Raw genomic sequence first — 13591 nt, 5'->3', positions numbered from 1 at the left:
TGATTTAAGTTCCTGGCCAAAATGTGCTGATACCAACATGGTTAGGCAGGAACATGCAAAATACAGGTCAATCCATAGCTGTGAGGAAGAAAAGCTGCACTATGGACAACTCAAACAGCTGAGATGTACCTAGGTGAAATGAGTGTAATGAACTGGTTACAAAACCACAGTTACACTTGTAGTGTGGACAGAGCCTATATGTAGCATGTGACTTGTTTATTTCTGCATGAACACTATCATCTCCACTTCCTGCTTCCATCATTTAAGCTCTCAAATCTGGGTGGACACACTTCCCTTCAAACCAAACAGCAATGAAGCCAACAAAATGAACAAAATGTTCAGTATGTCAAACAACAAAAATGATGGGGAAAAGCCCAAGACAGAACAGAGGGCCCCGTCCACACTATTTCTGACCTGTGATTTTGTAACAGATTAAAAGGCACTGTCAAAGTGGTTACAAGCAATAAAGAGAAGTTTGTTTCCATGCAGCAACTTCCTAGCCTTCACTATCTTGTTTGTGCATCTGCACATACCAAACTGCCTGACAATACCTGTTCATTTAGGGAGAATTTAGCTATCCTATAGTGAATCTCAGAGACTAGAGTACACTGAGGAAATGCAGTGTGGCATTGTTCCATGTCCAGGATGTCTTATTGCACATAGAGCTAGGAGAAAGAAGGAACCACCAAACTAGTCACATAAATGTGTTGGGTGGGTAGTGGGGGGAAGACTGGGTCATGTCCACATTGCAAAATACAGTGCGTGCTGAACTGGTTACAGGAAGGCAAGCATGTGCCAGAGCCAACCATGCCAGTTAACTGATTCAATACACGCTGTAGCATGAACAGGGCCTAAAAGCAACAATGGTAACTGCTCCTGGTTGCAACAGGTATTTGAACTCCCTAATCTTCAGCAGAAGCACATGCAATACTGAAAAGACAGACACATGGAGACAAGTGCCAGCAGCTGGATTACTCTAACCTACAGTTCACATTACTATCCTCACCAGATACTAAAACAAAATACAAAATTGTCATCCTGCCCACAGAGACAAAAAACATCCTGGGGCACTAAGCACTGCAAAGCAAGGAAACCAAGTGTCACTGAAGCAAAGCATCATAGTACTTGAGGCCCGTAGTGATGCAGTACAGCTCTGAAGAAATCTCAGCGCCTCCTCATAAGTGGTGAATGTAACCAATGATTTCTAAAGACTTGGAGAAGGCCCACCTCTACCACAAACATGGTTTAAGTGAGAATCACGGTTTGGGGTTTCTAGGCAATGCTATATTGGAGATCAGACAGAGGGGTGAAGGAGGAAGAGTCTGACTTTAGAAAGACTAAAGATTGTTCAACACTAAGGATTTGTCTACATGGGGAAATTGACCAGCATTGCTATAGCAGGATAATTCAGAAAGATTCTGCAACAGATGCAATTCCCAGGTGTGAACACTACTCTGGAAACTGCTAGAGCAGCAGTCTCAAACTGTGGGTCGTGACCCCATTTTAATGGGGTCGCCAAGGCTAGTGTTAGACTTGCTGGCGCCCGGGGCCGAAGGCTGAGCCAAAGGGCTTTAGCCCTGGGTGGTGGGGCTCAGGTTACAGGCTTCCAGCCTGGGGCTGAAGCCCTTGGGCTTCAGCTTTGGCCCCCCGCCTACAGCAGGGCTTGGGCAGGCTTAGGTTTTGGTCCCCCCTCTTGGGGTCGTGTAGTAATTCTTGTTGTCAGAAGGAGGTCGCGGTGCAATGAAGTTTGAGAGCCTCTGTGCTGTAACTATGCTGGTCAATTTCCCCATGCAAACAAACTCTTAGAGACCATTTGAAATTTTCCTAACCAAACTGGGAATGGGCTTATCACTATTTCATATAACATCCTTATTGGAAGTACCCCACAAAACTTAATTTATCCTATGCAGAGTAAAAGCATGAGACCGCAGTTAAATGAAATATGAAGTGTATAATTGATTATTAATTGTATTAGAGTAGCGGCTAAAGGCACCAATCAGAGATCAGAAGCAATTGTGCTAGGTACCATGCACATTACAATCCTCTTTGCTATATCTATTAAAAGGATTAAATCAGTTCTCTAAAATTCAAGTCAGTAACAAGATGCAAACAGTATGTCATCTTGAGAGCTTGACTCTGTAGGTTAGGACACAAGAAATGCAGCTCACCACTAGAATGATGAGAAAGCGGAGACTGAGATGCTTAAAATTCTATTTAAAAAAATATTTTGATTAGTTTAAGCCACAGTTAAATTAGCCATTTAAAAAAAAAATTGACAGCTTTTAAAATCTGCTCTCATTAATTTCAATAGTAAGCCCCTCATATCAGAGAACTTGTGTTTTCTAAAGGGTGGTGTACATTTACAGCAGAAAAAAGTAATATTAATAAATAAGATGTGTGTCAATTCTTGTGTGTCAATTTACTTCTCAGTAGAAGAATTCTCTACAAAATGTCAGCAAAACGTAGCTTCCTATGAGATACCTGCACCCTTCACAGTTCTGGAGACAGGTATTTCTGAAAACTGTTTTGAAAAGGCACTTTGTATATTTTATTGAGAGAGTAACTAAGTTATGGGAATGCATTTTCCCTTTCAGTGGAAGTTCTTCTGGCACCAAGCTCTCCTTGCAGAAAATTCTGACCATGGGATTCTTCAGGGCCCTACACCTAAAACAAGTGTCACACTGAGTCTGAGTGCTTACATTGACACTAATTGAACTGGAAGTCAAGAACTCCCAGAAGACTGGTGGCCTGAGGAATGTTGCAACAGCTATCTAACTCCTGACCTTTCTGAGTAAGTGTATAAATAAGACATCCCTGGATACAAACATCACTAAATAGTAACAATCCATAGAGTGGGTAGTAGAAGCACTGCTTCACTACTTCCACCAGCAGCAGAATACTACCAGAAAGTTAAAAATTTATCTAGACAGAGCACCGCTGAACTCTTTTCAATAGTATGTAATGTGACCATTACAGAAGATGACCCAGTTATAAGAGTCAGACTAAGTTGGCAGAAAATGTCTCCAGAGGAACAAGATGAGCACTGACAAGATTATCCAATTTTTTAAAAATTATTTCTTGTGGCTGCCTGTTGCCCCAAGAGATCCAGGGAAATCTTCCCCTCACTTCAATCAGCCCTAGAAAGCGCATATATCAAACATGTTTCTCTAAGGAAAGAACTAGAGCAAAGTCTGACTACTCAGATGGGTCCAAAGGCTTTCCACTCACTCCTACTTTCCCCACATAAGCTCGTTAACAGCTGTAATTGTAGCAGTGTTCATGTAGCTAGGAAAGAAAACAGCCTGCTCATTCTGAAATACCACTTTTTACCAGGTACTGGAGAGGTGCAAAATTATGATGAATAACCCCCCCACCAAGTGGCCTAAGGAGCAAGAATGAAAAAGAATCCTTTCCAAACCTGCATCTATTTCTCTACTGCACCACTGGGGGGAAAATACCACCTTTCAGAATTAAGGCGTAGGTCCACCTCTGAAATAACCAATGTTTAAAGATGTCCAGTGTAGTTACTGGAAACATTCTACAAGCAGTTGACTTACATACAAACTGTCTGTTATTATTCCCTTTCCTCTAACCTCTGCCTCTTTGTCTGGCTAATCTCAACTGTGGGCTCCCTGGAGTAGGGACTGTCCTTGTGTCTGGAAAGGGCTTAGCACAAAGTGCATGTTACTCTAAATAAAATATCTAGACACACTGTAGATGACTACAGTGAAGCCTATCAGGTCAAAAAGAAGGTAGTCTTTCCTTCACTCAGTACTCAAAAATCCCATTCTTAACCCTAAGACAGAAGAACTAGTGACTGCTGTGGTTTACATTAAAAACAAATTCAATTTGGCAACAGGGACTTGGTTTGCACATCTACAGGGATACAGGAACTCCAGCAATCTGAATTTTTCATAACCCAACTAGAAATGGAAATTGATTTGGATTTACCAGGACTGGTGTTTTGCATTTTTTTTCCAGGAATCCATTTGCCCGTTAAAGGGACAACGTGAACTTGAAAATAAAATCAAATTTTAAAATCCAAAAAAAACATTCTATTGAAATTCAGAGATTAAAAAACCCAACACCAATAGACAAAATGTTTAGGTTTATCCAGGGGTGGCCAAACCGTGGCTCACGAGCTGCATGCGGCTCTTTTACAGTGAAAGTTTGGCTCGTGGAGCCTCCCACGCCTCCCTCCCATTCTCCAGCTACCAGACTTGTGGGGGGAGCTCTGGACTGTGCCTTGTAGAGGGGCGGTGGGGTAGGGGCTTCTGCCCAGCTGGGAGGGAGGTCACAGGGCTTCAGCCCCGCGGCGCGTGCCTGCTCGGGATCGGGGCTTCTGAAGAGTGTCATATGCGCCCCGGCTCTCGAACTTCTGAAGAGTGTCATATGCGACTCGGAGGGTTAGTAAGTTTGGCTACCCCAGTCTTGTTCTCCCACCATTGTTGCCTCCTGAACTACACTTTGAGCCAAAGCTATCCTTCCAGTTTCCTTTTAAATGGGTGGTGATGCTCAGCTGTGGAGAAATGAGGAGTCAGATTTTATAAAGCCTGAGACCCCTCTCTGTCAACTCAGGCAACAAAGGAAGAGTTTGCAACTTAAACTCAAAAGAAAATTTGATCAAGCCTTTATAACTGGAAATGGCAGAAAAGTTTGTTCTGCCATCTGTAAAATGGAGAGAGTACCACACATATCTGACAGGGGTGCTCACTGAGGCAATTAATCTGCTGATGTTTGCAGACAACTTTATAAGGGCTAAATTTCAAAGGAATACACACAGATCCCTCCAATGGTCCCCAATTTATCTGGGCAACTATCGCATGCAAAACTTGTGTAACTACTGGCAGTGACATATGCAACCTGGCCCAAACAACTGGGAACTAGTCCTGCAACAGAAGGCTGCTAGTAGCTAGGAGGTTTCCTTCCACTCTCTCCCACGCCATGACCAACACATACTTTAGGTAGTCTGTTGACTTTGGGAGGCTCTCCCCCACGCCCCCCCCCCCCCCAAAATGTCTCACTGATCCTCCCTTAAATATTAAGGCTAGTTCTGTGCATTGTAGTGTGATCACAGAAGTGAGTTACATTTGAGCAGTGATACTCAAACCTCAGCGGTTCAGGAACCAAATTAGCAATCAACATTACCCAGAAGCATCACAGTAGTGTGAATTCATTGTTTCATTTACCATTTTATTTATAGAATTCTCACAGCAAAATGACCAAGTGTTCTACAACTGGTTAACATCATAAAAGCATCTTGACTGGTGAATAATGAAACCGCACAGTGTGTTAATATCAAGTGCTGCAAAGAGCTGCAGGAGACCCATTAAAGAGTTGCTCGTGGCTCCTGAACCTCCATCTGAGTATCACTGCACTAGAGGAAGGAAAACTGTCTGGCTTTGTTTCATAGACCCAAAAACTCGAGGACCTGTTCTAGATTAAGTCTACTGAATTCTCTCAGGTTCCCAAGTTCTATTGCGGCATCTATATCACAACTAAAAGTCCAACCTCAAGTATTCTCATGAAAGCACAGGCTCTTTCATCCCCACTTCAGAATTGGGCTGAAGGCGCTTTCAGCCTCTCGTTCCATGTTACCCTCACAGTATGGCAGGTGTTAGTGCTACGTTACCTAAGAGACTGGCAGAAAAACTCAATCCAATTTTAAAAGCTTTATTAACGTATCAGAGTAAACAAGTGTTGCCAAACGAATACATCTAGTATAAGACAGTGGTACACATTAGTGTCCTTTTCCCCCACACATGCCACATTGTGCCAATTGGTGCTGTGCCACTAGAATCTCATAGATTACAGGATAACTGAAGGGTGCAAGTCATGCACCAAAGGCTGAAAGTCATGGAATGCATAAAAAAAGCATATACCTCTGCAAATTTGTAATAGACACCACCCAAAGCAAAAGCATTTGTAAGAATTCCAATGCAAAGCCAATCTCTCTCTCATCAGTCTGCCAAATATAAACCTTGTTCTGCTGGGGCTTTGGCCAGCCATATCCAAACTATAACCCTTTATCAAGCTTGTAGCTGCTGGACTTCTCCACTTGGCAACAGTAAATAACTGCTCCTTCAAGTCAGAAAGGGAGATTTCAGCACCACTATATGCATGCAGATGTGGTTGCCCCATCTCAACAAACCTATTGGAATTGGAAAAGGTTCAGAAAAGGGCAACAAAAATTATTAGGGGTATGGAACGGCTTCCGCATGTGGAAAGATTAATAAGACTGGGACTTTTCAGCTTGGAGAAGAGACAACAGAGGGAGTGGGGGGGGGGGGGGGAGGACGGGGAGAGGATATGAGAGAGGTCTATAAAATCACGACTGGTGTGGAGAAAGTAAATAAGCAAGTGTTATTTACTCCTTCTCATAACACAAGAACTAGGGGTCACCAAATGAAATTAATAGGCAGCAGATTTAAAACAAACAAAAGGAAGTATTTCTTCACATAATGCACAGTCAGCCTGTGGAACTCCTTGCCAGAGGATGTGGTGAAGGCCAAGACTATAACAGGGTTCAAAAAAGAACTAGATAAATTCATTGAGGACAGGTCCATTAATGGCTATTAAACAGGATGGGCAGGGATGGTGTCCCTAACCTCTATTTGCCAGAGGCTCTGAATGGACAACAGGGAATGGATCACTTGATGATTACCTGTTCTGTTCATTCTCTCTGGGGCACCTGGCATTGGCCACTGTTGGAAGACAGGATACTGGGCTAGATGGACTTTTGGTCTAACCCAGTATGGCTGTTCTTGTGTTCTATATTCACTTTAAAACTGATCTCAGACTGGATTAACAGTGGGCTCCCATCCAGTTGAGTTCTGGAAAATTATACCCTACCTAGAAACTGGGTTTTTCTTGTCATTAATTAGTAAACAGACTAAGAGAGCACTGATATGCAATCTCCTACCTGATTTCCCTCATGGATTATTTAAGGAGAGTGCTTTCTCTGGAGTTCACACAGCAAAGCCACGGTTATTTTAACTATTTTTTTTGTTTGCTTTTAAAGTTTTTAACTAGCCCATGTATTGGCAGAGTCGGAAAATACCACCACCACTACCACAAGGAAAAAGATCTCACTATTTGGATGTTTCTCCTCAGGAAATCCTCATGGCTGTCTGTTCCTGTCAAGCAGGTAACATTTGTAAACTTTGTTCAACAGAAAATTTGTGGTAACCATCAGAAATTGACAGAACTGGACTGCAAGCCAAGTGACTGCAAGTCATTTTCAATAACATTCAGGCAGCATCAGGAAAGAAACTAAGGCAGGAAAAGTCTGTGCCACTCCCAGATCCTAAAGCAGGAGATGCAATACATAAAAATATTTTCCCCTAAAAAGCTTGCACCCATACAAACCTGATACTTGAACTTCAGAGTAGTTTATATATAAATACTACAAGGGGAGAAAAACAGTCATGGTCCGCATAAATCAGAGTTTGTTAAATGCCAGCTATTGTGTTACTAATACAGTATAAGGAAAGGTTGCCCTGTATAAAAATTATTGTTAGACAGGGCAGTTCTCAGACAGAGCGGGCAATTGAAATGTATCCACTAAGGAATGCGTCACATGATAATTCTGCATTTCATACCAGCACTTTTGAAGACAACTAAATCCACAAGACTAGCAGTATTCAACAGTCATTACAACTTGGTAGGGATATGAATGCTGAAGTCCATCCTTAGCATACAAAATATTAAAAATAAAAATCACACAACTGTCAATTGCTGTTCTAAGGAGAATCTGCCCTCCATCTTGGCAACATTCACCATACCTACTAACTGTAAGTGAATCCAACTGCCTCAGGTTCATTTATTCTGAAAACAGTACAAAACGTATGTGCCTCTGTCAAGAGCGACATACCCAAATGCCCTAAAAATGTAGACTATAGTGGAGATCACACTGCTGTTAGCAACGACCAACCTCATAAGTCAACTTGTTCTGAACACCTAGGCATTTCACTGAAGTGGAAGTTGAACTCCCTTTTGTCAAGGTTCCCATATTGTACAGCCAACTGAACCTAAAATCTGAGAGAAACACGGTGGGTGAGGTAGTATGTTTTATTGGATCAACTTCTGTTGTTGAAAGACAGACTTTTGAGCTTATACAGTGATCTTTTTCAGGACTAAAGAAGAGCTCTGTGTAAGATCGAAAGCTTGTTTCTTTCAGCCACAGAAGTTGGTCCAATAGAAGATATTCCCTCACCCACCTTGTTTCTCTCACATCCTGGGACCAAAATGGCTACTACCACTCTAAAATCTGTGGCACTCTTGTGGTAGATTAAAAAAAAAGAAAGGAAATTTTGGCAAATAAGGTTTTTGTTGAATGAAAGTTAAAATAATCAGTAGTGGCTCTTGTTTTTTATATTAAACTCAATTTGTTCTACAGTATCCCCACTATTAGTTGTCAATATAAGCTAAAGAATTTTGTACCAACCACTCACAACTACACTGTAGAGGTCATCAAGGAAGACGACTAAGGTTTTGGTTACTATGTGTGGTGCATTTGGCACCAGGGGAGTTCATAGGAGGCAGTTTCCTTGTAATCAAAACTAGATGATCATAATGGTCCTTTCTGGACTTAAAAATCTAGGAGTTACTTCTCACTAGAAAGAGCTCAACCCCACCCCAAGAGCCCCATAAGGGACACACATTAATATAAGCAATTCACTATCACTGGATAAAAAGAATGACACATTTGATAGCCCAGAAATAGATTCCCATGCCTCCCTAGAGATAACATGAGGCATGAAAACTAATCACACCTCCACTCTGTCACCTACTCTTACTCCTTTCACATCCTCATTTGGTTAACACACTCCTTCTCTCAGCGAATCCCCCCCATCACATCCTTAACACTCAAAGTAATTTCTTCTTCTACCCTGAGAACGTACCTTTACTACAATTTTTCCCTGCACCCCAGCAGCTCATCTTCATTCTCAACTCACACACCTCCTGACTATGAAGTGGCAACCCTTCCCCATCACTACTACAGCCCTCATCTCCATTGCCCCAGCTCCTTCCTAATATCTAATTCCTCCACTTTGACCACACAACCTACTGCCGATGGTCTAATCCCTTTTCCACACATGGATGTTCCCCCAGGATCTACTCCTCCCATTTTTATTATATAACCTCTACCTTATGTTTCACCCCAACCAAAATGTATTTCCCTGTTTTCTCCATGAAATACTTCCCCTCCACATCAGCAATTTCACCACCCTTTCTCCATCCAGGACCTAGTTTCCTTCAGTTTACTACATCTAATCCTGGCCGTACTAGATCACCTGGTTCTCCACTGATGTCAAATTCCCCCCCTCTTTTTACCACAGCCATTGCCAGGACACATTCCCACCCCCACTGCAGATTCACTCCCTTGTTTTGGAATTCTCTTTATAACCTCCCTCAAATCATTTTTAGGATTAATACCTTCCCAGTACAAACCACCCACTCCATTATGGGATTATACTTGAAAGAAAGTGATTCCTCTTCAGAGGACACATCCTACTTAGAAAAACACAGAAGTTTATACTATCAGCACCCCAAGAGCTTTGCACCTCCCCATGCCAAGATTTTGGAGGATGTAGTTTCCACTAATATGTAGAAAATATCAAAACCTATATCCACCCGAAACATATCCTACTTATCTCCCCACCTCTGAGCTGCAAGGGAACGGACCCCCTGACCTCCACCCCTCAAAGGGCTACACCCCCACCTCAGAGCTGGGAAGAACTCCACCCTCACCCCTTAGGCAATACATTCCCTCTCTGCTACAGGTGTGAGAAGAGGTTGACACCTAACTGTCCAAGGAACAGGTAGGCCCTCCATCACCACAGGGGGATGTAAACCCACCCTCCTCACAGATCCATCTACCCCCAAGATAACTATGAAATGGAGTTTGCCTCTCTGTCAGATGTGTGTGTCTCAACAGAAGAGGGATATATATACGGGACAGATGTTTGATACCTACCTATTACAGATGTCCATGGTCTGAGCCAGTGGAGCCAAACACCCAACCCATGGGCAAATCTTGCCTGCCTCAGGTATCACATGGCCCCATGAATATCTGATTCTGCATATTTAAAGTGGTTTTTTTTTTACAAAGTATATTTTTAGCACCTTTGTCTACAAAGACAGTCTTCTAAACATGAACTGAGGGCTTGTCTACACTTGAAACGCTATAGCAGCTGGGTCACTGTAGCGCTTCAGTGTAGACACTACCTACGGTGAAGGGAGGGGTTTCCCTGTTGGTGCAAGTAATCCACCTCCCTGGGAGGTGAGAGCTAGGCTGACAGAAGAGTTCTTCCATCCACCTAGAACTATGTACATCAGGGTTTGGTCATATTAACTATGCCACTCAGGGATGTGAATTTTTCACACCATTGAGCAATGTAGCTGGGTAGATATAATTTTTTAGTCTAGGCCAGGCCTGAGTATAAACACCTGAAAAGCTGTGTTGTCTCTAGGTGTCTGCAAGTAGCCTGAAACAGCAACTCTAGGAGAGGTGTGAACTGTCCCCCAGTCATCTCAATGGGGTGTTGACTCTTAAGCCTGATTATGACACTTTATGGGCTGCTTTTTCAAAATAATTTAGGTAGTATTGTGAACCAAATTTGCACAGTTACCATATTTATGTGAACAAATCTGGTAACTACATGTGAAACATCAGAGGGGTAGCCGTGTTAGTCTGAATCTGTAAAAAGCAACAGAGGGTCCTGTGGCACCTTTGAGACTAAACAGAAGTATTGGGAGCATAAGCTTTCGTGGGTAAGAACGTCACTTCTTCAGATGCAAGTATCTGAAGAAGTGAGGTTCTTACCCACGAAAGCTTATGCTCCCAATACTTCTGTTAGTCTCAAAGGTGCCACAGGACCCTCTGTTGCTTTTTACATGTGAAACGAGCATAACAAAAGAGAACAAGAGTAGTGTGGTCCTAGCAGTGCCCTCCACCACTTACTCCCCACTAAATGATGCGGATTACAACAGTAACTTTCTTGAGCCCCTCAAACCTGCATCATGTTCTAACAGTGCAAAGCCCTGCATCATTGCAGAGTTCCACTGCAGTCAATGGGACTCCACATGGGCACAGAGGACTGCACTACTGAACCTTGACACAAGATCAGGGCCTAAAAGTTTAGCTAACATATAAGAAGCATATTCCATCCTCAGTCTTTGTATAAATCTCCCATTGTTTCCAATGAAAGACTGGCTAGAAAAATGTATGTGGCCTAAACATTCTTACCCAATTGGTCCTCTTTAAAAAAAAAAAAATCACATGCTTGAGCATTAGTGATATAACTTGCTATTCCAATAAAAGTATTTTGAACCAATTTTCAGCTGGGGTGGAGCTTTCCTCAGGTCATAAGCCCCTGCCATCCACAGAGCTGTGAAGAGACTGGCCAACCACAGCTTCAGGGGCAAGAGCGCCCCCCCAATGAAGCTAAAAGAAACAACATCCTATTTCACATGGGGAGAAGATATACTCCCCTGATAGCAGCATTAGACAGAGATGGACCCTTCCTCTTCCCGCCCCTCATCGTGGTGGGGCAAGCTAGATCCTCTCAGTCAGGGGAACAGTCACCCCCTCCCCCGAACTGATAAGGGGAGTGGGGAAGATACTACCTCTCCCAGGGGTATATACCTTGCCAGCAGAGCTGGGATGGGGAGGGGCTCCTCTTCTCCAGGAGGATATGGACCCCCACCCACTTCCACCCCGCAGAGAACCGAGAGGGGCTGGGACCCTCCCTACTCCTTCCCCCCAGACGGAACGAAGAAGGGGCCCACCCCCGCCCATCAGGCAGAGCTGGGAAGGGGCTGGGCCCCTCTCCCCGGCTCCCCCCCACCCCTCTCCCCTAGCGGGGCCGGGCAGGGGGTAGGCCCCTCCTCTGCAGAGTTCCACCCCGAGGAGGATGAGCCTCCCCTCAGGGCACCCCCCTGCCAGGCCCCACACACAGCGGGGAGGGGCCCCTCCTCTCCAGGGGCGCCCCCTCCCCTCTCCGGGCTGGGGGGGACGGACCCCTCCGCCGTAGCCCCCATTCCCCGTCCCCGTCCCCGCCGGGCCCCGGGAGGAGGGCTCGGGTCCGCCCCGCCCGCCGGTACCTGAAGCGACCGCCGCGCTGGGCTCCCTCCCCACCGGCCTCACACAGACAATATGGCGGAGGCACAAGGCTCGGCAGCCAGCCGCAGGGACCAGAGCGAGGCTGGCCGGAATCGGAAACCCGGCCTCTCCCCGAGCTCGCTACGTGCTGCGGCGGCAGCGGAAGCTGGGACCGCGGGGCGGGGCTTGGCGAGACATCGGGGGAAGCCGAGCGCACGCGAGGAAGGCACGCATGCGCAGTATGAGACACGACGGCACTGCCTCCTGGGAATTGTAGTTCTCTTTCCTTCACAGGCGCCCCTCAGGCGCTGGGGCTTAGAGAGGCCTCAGCCTCAGCTCCTCTATTTAGCCAGACTCTGGTGTCACGACTTCAAGACACTGAAGTGCCAATATATGGCCTGGGCATGCTGGCAGGGCAATGGCGGCAAAGCATTCAGCGTTGATGATGTCATTCTGACACAGGAACTCGCTGCGTCAGAAAGTGATGGCGTCAGATCAGAATATGATGTCGACACAACCGTCCGATGACGTCATATCAACATACGATGTCAGCACCACAACGCATGATGAGGTCATGTCAAGCCCACCACAAAGTGATCATTGCCGCTTCGGAATGTTCCCATGGCACATGCAAAAGTTCCAGAGTCACATGCAATGTCTCTTTGAAACCACTTCGTAAGTTGGAGGTGCTGTACGGAAGCAAGGTGGTGCAGCGCTGAAATGGGATGTTGAATGGAATGTTGCGTTGTCATGAAAAACATCATGTCACGCGGATCGTTTCTGCAGCCCAAGTGTTCTGTCAGGATGTGTCAGTGGTGAGCAAGCTAGAAACACAGAACTTGCCCTATAAAACATGACAGTCTGGTTGACAATACTGTTTATAATTTTCTGTTCTTCAAAACTACTTTGGGCTCCGGTCCTGCAAAGACTTATGCATGTGCTTACTTTTATGCACTGTGAGCAGGCTCCTAAAACTGCAGGTGCATAAAATTAGGCCTATGCATAAATCCTTGCAGGATCAGGGCCTTTCCTGGTACATTTTTGTATCATCATCTTTTGCAAAGTATGTGGTGGGAGGGGAGAGGTTTTTTGTCTGTGTTCCAACTGTAAAAAAATGCAAGTGTAAAACCTAATGATGTCAGTCACCATGTTTTGATTTTATTCCCCCCTCCTCCCACACACACACACACATGCACATTTGGATAACCTAAAAAGCAGCTTGGATTTAAACTTTCCAATATGCCCTGGTCCTAGGACTGTAGGAGGAGAGTGTCTTCTTAAGATAGTCCTTTGTCCCAGTGCCGGAAGCTAATTCCCACCCAAGTTCCATCATGATATTGATCATTATTTTAAAGGCTTTTTTTCAACTGTTTCAGATTTTTAGGTATTTATTTGTAAATTGCAAACAAACTTTGTCTAATTTGTCACTCTTCCTGGATTTCCAGGGCTATTCACAGCGTAATTAACAGTCTCAGCAGCCAAGAC

General features: G+C 44.6%; 1 protein-coding gene across 6 annotated transcripts in view; it reads right to left on the bottom strand.

Moving 5' to 3' along the window:
* Window positions 1–12302, bottom strand: part of CSNK2A1 (casein kinase 2 alpha 1) — a 34501-nt gene extending 22199 nt beyond the window's left edge. For 2 of the 6 annotated variants that reach the window (XM_065566280.1, XM_065566282.1), the window contains exon 1: window positions 9980–10390. The gene's annotated coding sequence lies outside the window, so the exon portion shown is untranslated. Of the gene's footprint in view, window positions 1–9979; window positions 10391–11251; window positions 11450–12108 lie in introns of those variants that run through there. The other 4 variants (XM_005304905.4, XM_065566281.1, XM_005304904.4 and 1 more) reach the window with 4 other exon arrangements.
* Between the last annotated feature and the right edge of the window lie 1289 nt (window positions 12303–13591).

Source organism: Chrysemys picta, chromosome 13, assembly GCF_011386835.1.
Source record: "Chrysemys picta bellii isolate R12L10 chromosome 13, ASM1138683v2, whole genome shotgun sequence".
Taxonomy (NCBI): Eukaryota; Metazoa; Chordata; order Testudines; family Emydidae; genus Chrysemys; species Chrysemys picta.
This window is presented reverse-complemented; position numbering and strand designations above follow the sequence as displayed.